General features: G+C 43.3%; 1 protein-coding gene across 7 annotated transcripts in view; it reads right to left on the reverse strand.

Moving 5' to 3' along the window:
* LOC143040991 (uncharacterized) overlaps positions 1–12,444 on the reverse strand; it is a 577,258-nt gene that overhangs the window by 354,020 nt on the left and 210,794 nt on the right. The gene's annotated exons all lie outside the window — the stretch shown is intronic.

A 12,444-nucleotide genomic window follows, 5' to 3' on the forward strand; every position in this document is an offset into this window, starting at 1 on the left:
GAGCTAACCAGAATAAAGCCACGAAACTCACTCGAGTCTCCTTCACTCCTTCGGCACCTAAGCACAAGTGACATCAGCGTATGTTACACCCCCACTAGCCATGACGTCATTCATTGCCTCAACATCACATCAAAAACAGCTGACCCGTGACGTCATCAACAGTTGGTCGTCGTACTGTGTGTGTGTGTGTGTGTGTGTGTGTGTGTGTGTGTGTGTGTGTGTGTGTGTGTGATTCACCATGGTCTTAGATCATGTGTTGGACTCCTGGTCGTCAGCTATTTCCCTCCTGGAAGAGAGCTCTGTGACCTTACACGCACACACACACGTGTGTGTGTGTGTGTGTGTGTGTGTGTGTGTGTGAGAGAGAGAGAGAGAGAGAGAGAGAGAGAGAGAGAGAGAGAGAGAGAGAGAGAGAGAGAGAGAGAGACCCCCTCACTCTTCACACACAAACACACATTTCTATTTTATCTGTCGCCCGGCGATTCCATTAAACCAAGGACGGGAAATCCCCCCCTCTCGACCACACCGCCGTGAAAAGGGTTAAATTTGCGTTTTTGGCTGAACTCTCCCCCCGTAACGCCCCCCGAACTCACCCCTCCCGCAACCCCCCTCATAACTTGCCCCCACAAGCCCCCCCCACCCAGCCCTTGCTCTGTTCCATAAAACAATATCTTCTGAATCTGACCCCACTTACGTCCTCTCTCTCTCTCATATTATATACATATATATATATATATATATATATATATATATATAAACAATATATATATATATATAGTCTGTATATATATAGGCGCGCACACACACAATAGCGGACACATGGACTTGTCAGTTGAATATGCATCACGACTTGCTTCCCCCCAAAGGTCCAGGCCAAATTTGAAGAGAAAATAAACAAACTTATCGATTATGTTCCAGGAAGTACTTCTCTACTTTATTTCTAAATACCGCAGTTCACACACACACACACACACACATACAAAATGGCATAGATCAGTTTTCTATGTCTTTAGAAATACACGTCACTTCCTTCTATACCACCTATATATCGCTTTCTCTGTCGGGTGATACTTTTTCCTTTAATATGGCTGCCGTTAGGCGATTTTATTAATTTCCAATGTCATCCTCTTAGCCGTCTATCTAAATGGACTCCTTCTATACTGGGTGGCCCTTTTCCCTTCCACCCTCCCTGTCGCCAGATGATTTTATTACCCCCACTTGGTAACCCCTTCCACAGCGGTAAGCATTGAGCTGCGTTTCCTAACCTATTACAACCTTAGTAGCACCCTTTGTAGCCAGGGCTAAGGAGTCCAGCATCTAACTAATAGTAGAAGGATAAAGGAACATGCATAGCATAGCTACCCAGCACCGCCACCTAGAATTTATTTAAGCATCCCAAGGTTGGGGGGGAAATGCTGGTATACAGTATACCAACATAATCTGCCACCCCAACGACGGCGACACGAGTGTCCACAGGGACAGAAGCGCTGGTAAAGTTCGTCCTTCAACAACAACTTGCTCACATTATGTTTATTATTTTTTATTCGTTTTATTTGCAATGCGTTTTCATCTTCCCATTCTTTCCTGCATTTATCTATTTTCGGGAAACTCGCTGGTCGAGCAAGTTCGAACCCTGCCACCGGCGAAGATGAACTATGGGCATGTTTCGTTAAATTCCACGCTACAAAATCATCCGTAAGGGTTACAGTCATATTTTCATTTTATCTATTAATTTCTTTATTTTATTTGCTATTTCATTCCTATGATTATTTTCTATTATTATTTTGTTATTCCATAATCTATAATTCATTTATTTTATTTTATAATTACATCTTTTATATATATATATATATATATATATTATATATGTGTGTGTGTGTTGTGAAAGGTTGTGTATGTGTATATTATATATATATATATATATATATATATATATATATATATATATGTGTGTGTGTGTGTGTGTGTGTGTGTGTGTGTGTGTGTGTGTGTGTGTGTGTATTACCTAGTTGTACCTAGTTGTATTTTACGGGGCGAGAGCTATGCTCGTAGTGACCGCATTTGTATCTCTCCGCATCCAGTTTGATCTTAAAATCTTGTATAGTTTTGACACTCACTGTTTCCTCGTTTAGTTTGTTCCAGACATCAATCAGTCTGTGTGGGAAGCTATTATTTTTCAAATCTCTTCTGTAACTGCCCTTCTTTAGCTTCTCGTGTCTTGTTTCTCTTATGACCCATTGTAATAAGTCATCTCTATCAAGAACTTCCATCCCTTTCACAATTCTGTAAATAGTGTGTGTGTGTGTGTGTGTGTGTGTGTGTGTGTGTGTGTGTGTGTGTGTGTGTGTGTGTGTGTGTGTGTGTGTGTTTGTTCAACTTGGTCTTTGGATTACGTGTTGGATTCGTGATCCAACAACGTAATCCAAAAACCAAGGTCAATAAATACACACACACTATCTACAGAATGTGTGTGTGCGTGCGTGTATTTTTCTTTCTTCTTTCCACACACACTATGCACGAAGGCGACCTTCATTGCGCCGCCGGCCCCAAACAACCCAGCCTTTGTTTCAACACCATCATTCATCCTCCGTTCTTGGGGTCCTGCGTTCTAAGCCTCTCCTATGGGCGATTACGTAAGGTAGTACACACGTCCCGCCAGCCCTCACACTCTGCTTACGTCAAACCTCCCACTCCACTCCACTCCACACTCGTACGCCCGGCCCTCCACTTCCTCCTTCCTCGGTTAACCCTCTGATGTCTATCGAGGGGTTTTCGTAAGTTGAATGAAGTCAACTTAGTTATGAATGCGCTTAATCGAATATATCTGTCAAATTGGTTAACCGAAAGGGTTAACCTCCGTCTCTTGGGGTTCCTCTGAACATAATAAAATCGCTTGGCGACACAAAAAAATAAATACACGACCCGAGTACATTTACACACACGCGCGCGCGTACACGTATATACACACTATACATACTGTACATATCCACATATACCTCCCCTTATTAGAATCACCAGTTGAGATACAATAAACACAGACTCGAATACAGACAATAAACACAGATTCGAATACAGACACCAAAAACTTAACTCCCTTCGCTACAGTGATTCTCTATACAGACTTCTGTCCCGGTTAACCGAGGGGATTAGCGCGCACGACCTTCAACGTGATGGTCTACTTTTATCCAATGTTTATCTGCTCCGCACCGGGCAACATGGGGGATTGTTGGAATTCCTAAAATTCGTGTACGTAAACGTACATACACATTCACACACAGTATCGCTGTGCTGTGGGTTGTTACTCCAACTCTCGTGGGCGGGGAGTTGTGGGTGTGTGTGCCTGTAAGGTGCATTACCCATAGATCGGTCATATATGAGCTCTGAGGTCTCTTCCGGGAGGGAAATAGCTGTCGATCACGAGTCCTACACGTGACCCAAAACACACACACACACACACTCAATATATATATATATATATATATATATATATATATATATATACATACATATACATACATATATATATATATATACATACATATCTATATATATATACATATATATATATATATACATACATATATATATATATACATATATATATATATATACAAACATATATATATATATATATATATATATATATATATATACATACATACATTGAACTCATTCTGGACCATGCAGATAGATTTATCTCGTCAAGGTCATTCATTCTGCTGCTGCTGCTGCTGGTGCTGCTGCTCCTCCTCCTCCACCTCGCCCTCGTACACATCCGAACCGATCATCCCGTGCTGCCCTTGGTCCCATTCCGCGGCCACCCCGAAGTAGGTCATCCACGGGGCAGTTCCCAAGCGGATGCGGTACGTCATCCACCTTCGTGGCCCGCCAACACCTTCTCCTTTCTTTCTTTTTGTGTCCTACTTGGCAACAAACTGATCCGTCTGTTCTGCAAGAAATTTCTCTCAATTCATTTCAAGATTTCCGTGTCGCATTCTTGGCTTTCCTGCTGTCACGCTCCAAGTAGATCTTATTTTGTTTTATTTATATATATATATATATATTTTTTTTTTGGGGTGATACTTGCGTCACAAATGTTCCTGGGTGCGCTGTCACCCAATTCTATATGTATTTGCTTTACAACATAGTTTTCCAACTATCGGTGCCCCCCTTTTCATCTCTTAACTTCTCTACCGAGAGAAAGAGAGAGAGAGAGAGAGAGAGAGAGAGTGTGTGTGTGTGTGTGTGTGTGTGTGTGTGTGTGTGTGTGTGTGTGTGTGTGTGTGTGTGTGTGTGTGTGTGTGTGTGTGTGTGTGTGTGTGTGCTTAAACAGAGAAATGGGAGTTTATGTCTCCTTCTTGGCTCTAACCGGACAATATCTCATTCCCGTGTGGTTCCCCTCTTCACTGAGGACCCAAATCTACCACAACACAACCCGTAATCGGACTTTAATCACTGCTTCTGGCTATCGCCACAAAATTTCACTCAGTGTGACGGAAGGTCTAATAAAAGCAAGAACGGTATTTTCCTTAGTGCACTACATAGCAACACGAGAGAGAAGGGGAACTGAGGGACGGGATCATCCGCCCAGCTCTCATTGTTTACTAACAATTTTACAACCACCTCGGTACCTATTTCCAACACTCTACCGCCGGTAGTATTGGAAAAAAAAAGAATGAATAAATAAATAAATAAATAAATAAATAATAATAATAGTAATAACAATATTTGTATATATATATATATATTTGTATATATATATATATATATATATATATATATATATATATATATATATTTCATCTAAATGTTTCCCCTCAATACACACTCCCTTTATGGAATAAGACCTTCTCCCATAACTCCCTCAACCACTCCTCAACCCTCCCCAATCCTTACATCCTGACTTCATCCCCCCCTAACTACCACTACAGCGATCCTAGCACCCCCCAACACTATCTCCCCCCATCATGAACCTCATTTTTCACAAACTCATCTCCACCATGACTCCAATACATCTTCCTCTCCTTCTACCTCCTCTTCCTCCTCCTCCTCCTTCTTCCCCCCAACATTATCCTCCCCTATCTGACCAGACCCATTGCTCCCCTTTATCTCCTCAGCTCTTGCCAACTTGTAATCTCCCTTTTGGCTTGCTCCCCTACCCCCTCGTCCTTGTCCTCCCTCGCCTCTTCTCCCCTCCCTTCCACTCACTCAACATTGCTCCCCGGTTGGCTCCACGTGTTCTCCTTTTCCCCCCTCCCCCATCAGACACTTGGTCTTCCCTTTCTTCCCCTCCTTGGACTCCTCGTCTGCTACCCACTCGGTCCACTGGAGACGTAAACAAACATGGCCCATTTTTCTCCATGCACGCGCGCACGAATGGAACCAAACAAAAACATATAATAAACCCTAATACAATAGAATAAAATAAAATAGGACAAAATTAAAAAAAAAAGGGGACCTGTCTCCCCCACACCCACTTGAGAGTACACACGAATCATTCAAAACAGGCAACCGAACGAGAGGCTCGAAAGATGCGACAAACAAGTTTAATGAGTGCAATGGGAGGAGACACGACGCGAGGGGGGGACGGGGGAGGGGGGAGGTGGGGAAGGGAGCGACGCTAACGACGTGTATCGCACAAGCACCTCGTCTCTGGTCCTTTGAAGATCTTCATTAAGGTCACACACACATACACACACACACACACACATACATACATACATACATACATACACACATACATACATACACTGGTCTACTCTTGCCATGACTTGGTTCCTGGTACCACTGATGACGTCACACTTATGGGCGACGGCTCCCCCCCCATCCTAACCCCCACCCCCCGGCCTCATTTCGGTGTTTCTGTTGGTATGGTAGTATTGGTGCTTGTGGTAGTAGTGGTAGTGGTGGTAGTGGTGGTGGCATTGTTGTTGGTAGTGAGTGGTATTGGTGGTTCTACTGGTGGTGGTGGTATTTCTGGTAGTATTCATATTGACGGTGGTATAGGCGGTAGTGGTGATGATATGAGTGGACGTAGTAGTATTGGTGGTTGCATTGGTGGTGGTATTTCTGGTGGTATGGGTGGAGGTGATAGTGAAAGTAATACTGTTCATAATCATCGACGGTGAATGTGATACTGATAACAATATTAGCTAATTTACTGTTGATGGTTACGATCGTCGTGCCCCGCTGTTGTTGTTCTCCCGATTCCGATTAGACGAGCCTCCCTACTCATAGCTAATCTTTATCTAGATTATCTTATCACCACTACCCTAGGACCAACTACATATTATCTCTCATCTTGGATGATTGCAGAAGCCTCTCATTCCTCCACTCTTGGATTCCTTTTACTTCAACCCAGTACTATTACCCACGATCGAATTCTCCTTTTACCATTACTTGCAAGTAAGAAAATGACAATAACAATCATATATGGAGATGTAGATTATGATATAAAACTAATTAGGACTACGATAAACTCTTGGATCCCTTTTACTTTAACCCAATACTATTACCCAAGATCGAATTCTCCTTTTACCATTACTTGCAAGTAAGAAAATGACAATTATATATAGAGATCTAGATAATGATATAAAACTAATTAGGACTACGACAAACTCTTGGATCCCTTTTACTTCAACCCAATACTATTACCCACGATCGAATTCTCCTTTTACCATTACTTGCAAGTAAGAAAACGACAATAACAATCATATATGGGGATCTAGATTATGATATAAAACTAATTAGGATTACGACAAATTCTTGGATTCCTTTTACTTCAACCCAATACTATTACCCACGATCGAATTCTCCTTTTACCATTACTTGCAAGTAAGAAAACAACAATCATATATGGGGATCTAGGTTATTATATAAAAATAATTAGGACTACGATAAACTCCTGGATTCCTTTTACTTCAACCCAATACTATTACCCACGATCGAATTCTCCTTTTACCATTACTTGCAAGTAAGAAAATGACAATAACAATCATATATGGAGATGTAGATTATGATATCAAACTAATTAGGACTACGATAAACTTTTGGATTCCGTTTACTTCAACCCAATACTATTACCCCACGATCGAATTCTCCTTTTACTATTAATTGCAAGTAAATAATTGGAGATCTAGATTATGATATAACACTAATTAGGACTGCGACAAACTCTTGGATTCCTTTTACTTCGACCCAATACGATTCCCCACGAACGAACTCTCCTTTTTACCATTACTTGCAAGTAAGAGAAATGGCAATGACAACACACTCATAAATGGAAATCTAGACTACGATTAAAATAAATAAATAATAATTAGGACTGGCACAAATTAGAATCAACTCCGGCCTAAGACCAAGACGGTCTTCTAACACACGCACCCATCCACCTCAATCCCGGATCAAAGATAATCAATCTTAAATAGCAAATTACCAGAAAAAAAAACTCACCCTCCCACTCCCACAAAGTGGGAAGTGAGAAACCCCTGGAAGGATAAACCCTATTAGCTGCGGTAAGCTTCTTTTTTTTCCCCGACGTTGGGTCGCCTCCCCGCCAGTTCAGGGCTACCGGGAACCAACACAAGAACCACGCATCGGATCCCGGAAATCGAACTCACGACCACCTGCTCACGAGTCCGACACGTTATCCACCTCACCATGACAGACTCCTAAATTTCTAATTAAAACGTCGATCAGATTTACATCTGGAAGACCACTAATTCAAATGTGAGGTTAGTCTGACGTAAAGAGTGACGTCACACCTACGAGATAATTAATTTGTTGTGTCCTTGAAAGGCATGGCCGGTAGCCAACTACCAACCAGTGATGACGTCAGACGGTTTGTCCGTCTTCCTTAGGCTTCTGTTGCCGGGTCTAAGCACCCAGTGGGAATAGTTGAGTGAATAGTTGAGTGGATGGTGGATGGTGGATGGAAGTGAGACGAAGGTAGAGGGAAGAAGAAGGTGGAGGGGGTAGGGGCGTGGGGGGGAGGGTGGAAGGCAGAAAGTGGAAAGGAGAGTGGTAGGGAGAGATTAGAAGGGGGAGGGGGGCATTGAAGGGGGGGGAAGGTGGAAAGGGAGGGTGGAGGATAGAGGGTGGAGCACGGAAGGTGGAGGCCGGTGCCGCGTGGAGGATGAGGAGTGATGAAAGACGGGTAACGAGTAAGTGGAGGTCTAACGCTGATACGACCCTGAGCATTCCAAAGTACGGATCTGAGTATGTCCTTGTTGTCGAGCTTTGGGAGGATAGGGGGGATGGGGGATGGGGGGGAGTTATCGACAACAGGATGGCCCATACCAAGGGGAGGGGAAGGGAGAAAGGAATGGGAGGCGGAGACGAAAGAAGAGAGGAGGGAGACAAGGGGAGAGGGAGAAAAGAGAGTATGGGATGGGGAAGAGAGACGAGGACTGAAGGAGAGGAGGGGATAGAGGAGAGGGAGGAGAGGAGAGGAGAGAAGAGAGGGAGAAGAGAAGAGAAGAGAAAGGGAGGAGAGAAGAGAGGGAGGAGAGAAGAGAGGGAGGAGAGAAGAGAGGGAGAAGAGAAGAGAAAGGGAGGAGAGAAGAGAGGGAAGGGAAGGGAGAGGGCAGGGGAGGTGAAGAGAGAGGGAAGGAAGGGTTTAAGAAAGGGGACGGAGGACAGAAGTGGAGAGGAAGGGAGAGGAGATAGCATGTGGAAATGGGGGGGGAGAGAGAGAGAGAGAGAGAGAGAGAGAGAGAGAGAGAGAGAGGGTAGATGAGGGGAGAGGAATGAAAGCGGAGGTGAGGGGAGAAGAGATGAGGGAACAAGTAACGTGGGAGATGCGAAGGCGAGAGAAGGGGAAATGAGGGGAACACTGCAGACACAAACGAATGTGAGGGGAAAGGAAGGCAAAGGAAGGGAAGAGAAGGGAAGAAGGAAGAACCTAATGGGAAAAGGAAGGCAGGTAATGAAAGGAAAAGGAACGAGAGGGCTTGATAGTCACATGAAACACAAGGGCAAGGCAGCGCAGGAAATAAGGCAAGAGAAGGGAGGGGAGAGAAATGTGATTGAAGGGAAAAACAGGGAAGGGGAAACGAAGGATAAAGGAAAGGGGGAAGGGAGTGGAAAGGATGGGAACAGGACAGGAAGAGTAGAGTAGGGTAGAAATGGACGGGGGTAAGGAAAGAGGGCGTAAGATAAGGGACAGAAGAAATTTTTAATGGATTGATGGATAGATAGAGAAGGGAGAGAGAGGGAGAGAGAGAGAGAGAGAGAGAGAGAGAGAGAGAGAGAGAGAGAGAGAGAGAGAGAGAGAGAGAGAGAGAGAGAGAGAGAGGTGGGACTGGGTGCAAGGGGAAAGGAGGGGAGGAGGAGAAAAAAATAAGAAGAATGTGGTAGGACGAGTTAGATAGAAAAGTAAAGGTTGGGGAAGACACGAAAAAATATAGAAAGCTATGAGAAATAGAGAAAATAAAGGTGAAGAGCATGGATAGAAAGGGAATATACATGTGATATGGTTTAACGTCACAAACTCCCCTCCCCCCTTATCGGAAGGCTAGGACGGTGCCCCTCACAGAGGACTTTGTAGCGTGGAATTTAATGAACCATGCCCTTGGTTCAACTTCCCCGGTGGCAGGACTCGAACCGCCATCCACCTCGACCTTCGCCGCAAGTAACGACGCCCTAACCCAGCCAGCGAGCATGAAACGTGGGAGAGGTCGACGGGTGTAGGAAAGGAAAGAGAAAGTAAAATAGATATAAATAGATAAACAGATAAATCAATCAACAAAATAAACACGTGAAATAAAACAACAATAAATAAATAAACAAATAGATGAAACTAAATAAAACTGGGAATGGCGCAGGACCAGTCGACAGGCGCGAAGGAACTGGTAGTTCAAATTTAATCCCAACGAAACCCTACGGGAATTCGCGATAATTTATTCCTACAAATTATTCCCGGGACGAGAGCCGCCAGCTGCCCAGCTACACCAGGGGCCACCAAGGGGCCACCATGGTCGTCGCTTGTGATTCAACAAAGAGTCAAAACAAAGGCATCCGGGCAAGACCAAGGCCGGACCTACAAAGTCTAAACATTGGTCGTCAAAACAACAGAAGACAGAGGGAGAGAGAGGGAGAGAGAGGGCGGGAGGGAAAGAGAGGGATTAAGGGTGGGACAAAGGGACTGAGGAAGGGAAGGGGAGAGAGAGGAGAGAGAGGGGGGAGGGAAAGAGAGGGACTAAGAGAGGGACAGAGGGACTGAGGGAGGGAGAGAGGGGAGAGGGAGGGAGAGAGGGGAGAGGGAGGGAGAGAGAGGAGAGGGAGGGAGAGAGGGGGGAGAGAGGGGAGAGGGAGGGAGAGAGGGGAGAGAGAGGGGGGGCGGGAAAGAGAGGGACTAAGAGAGGGGAGAGGGAGGGAGGGAGAGAGGGGGGAGAGAGGGATGAGAGAAGGAAGAGGGAAGAAAGAGGGAGAGAGAAAGGGGGAGGGAAAGAGGGACTGAGGGAGAGGAAGATAGAGATTGTGTGGGTGAGGGTTTCAGAAATTGGGTGTTGGGGGGGAGGACTTAGAAACCGTCTGGGAGACTCAAAAACCCTCTTGTCCTGTACACGTACTTCTCCGTTTAACATAATGAAGGGCAAGATCACTATTCACTCCTTCGTTTGATAAATACTAGAATCCCTACAACTCATTCTACGCCCACCAAAAAAATAAAATAAAATAAATAAAATAAATAAATAAATAGATAATATATGTATGTATACACACACACACACTATATATATATATATATATGTATACATATATATATATATATATATATATATATATATACTGTATAATCCAAACCCCATCCGGGACCCCCTCAACACGCCCCACAGCACATGTCACACACACCCAAAAAAATATATGTATATACTGTACATACATCAGGCCACATTGATAAACTGAAAAGCAAATGCACCCTTCACAAGAACGGTTACACGAACGACACCGAAATAAATAAATAAATAAAACCCAAAACATCACAACGAAAACAAGACAAAACCGGAACTAAAGACAAATAGATAAATTCATAAAAGAAAACGGCCGAAAGGGCGACCCCGCGCGCAGAGGCCCTCGCGCTCCGAATGGCGCCAAACTTTTCCGGGGGGGAGTCGCCCCCCACCCCCCGCTTCCCGTTTTCTTCTTTGCAGAAAATCGCTACTCCGTCCAAAGTGGCCCGCTGCGCCATCCGGAACAGCAGGATTGCAATTCAGTTTCCTCGCAGCCAAGCTAAGCTGCATCACGATGCTTCCTTTTCATTCTTTTATCATTACAAGTGGAGCTGGAATTGTCCACCAATGTTAATATTACATACGAGTGTGTGTGTGTCCTTATATATATATATATATATATATATATATATATATATATATGTATACACACACATACGTATATATATATATGTATATACACATACGTATATTATATATATATATATATATATATATATATATTTCTCTCTATTCTGAATATTTTAAGTAATTATCATTATCATTATAATTTAGTTATTTTATTCTATTATTTTTATTTTATCTATTTTTTTTTTTTTTTTTACGGAAACCCTTTCTGGCATTCCCATACATATTTTCCGGAGGACGTTTTCCTTCCGGCCGTTTGGTAACTTCAAAATCCGGCGCCATAGGAAAGAGCAGCGCGGGAGGGGCGTGGCTTCGGACTATGACGCAATAGCGCTGCCCCCTCACGTCTCTTGCCGACATTTCCAACAACACAGTGCAATACGGACACAGGGGCTAAGATAAAAGACAATAAATGGGTGTTGGAAGGGTTTTTTGGTGTGTGTGTGTGTGTGTGTGTGTGTGTGTGTGTGTGTGTGTGTGTGTGTGTGTGTGTGTGTGTGTGTGTGTGTGTGTGTGTGTGTGTGTGTAACTCACCATCCCACTGCCACGAAGTGGGAAGTGAGAAACCCCTGTCAATTGCGGCAAGCCGCTGGACATTACTAATAAGGCGTCACTAACAAGATGCCACTAATAACAACTGAAGGTGCACGTCCAATAACTACGTATAACCCAAACCTTCACACACATACACACACACACACAAAATTATGATAATAGTAGTAGTAATAATAATAATAATAATAATAATAATAATAAAACAGTCTAGTATGAATAAGTGTGTATATTGTTGTTGTTACTGTTGATAATAATATCACTATCAGTTTACATACAAAATAAAATGTTAATTAATATTTTCCTCCTTCGATAGTGTCCCTAGTGTACTAGTGAACGATGACCTTTTTTAAACAACTATCGCTTCAATTGTCATAAATGGCTCTCTCAAAATCAGATGGTTGGTATATTGGGTCATCAATATTACAGAGGTTTTCTAAAATCGGATAATTTCCATTACTCGGAAGGAAAAGTTCTAAATAATGGGAATAATTCTGGACACCAGAAGCACTTTCTAATATAGTAAAATACA

The sequence above is a fragment of the Oratosquilla oratoria genome, chromosome 30 (genome assembly GCF_046742065.1).
Source record: "Oratosquilla oratoria isolate Oo_2021 chromosome 30, ASM4674206v1, whole genome shotgun sequence".
In the NCBI taxonomy this organism is placed as follows: Eukaryota; Metazoa; Arthropoda; class Malacostraca; order Stomatopoda; family Squillidae; genus Oratosquilla; species Oratosquilla oratoria.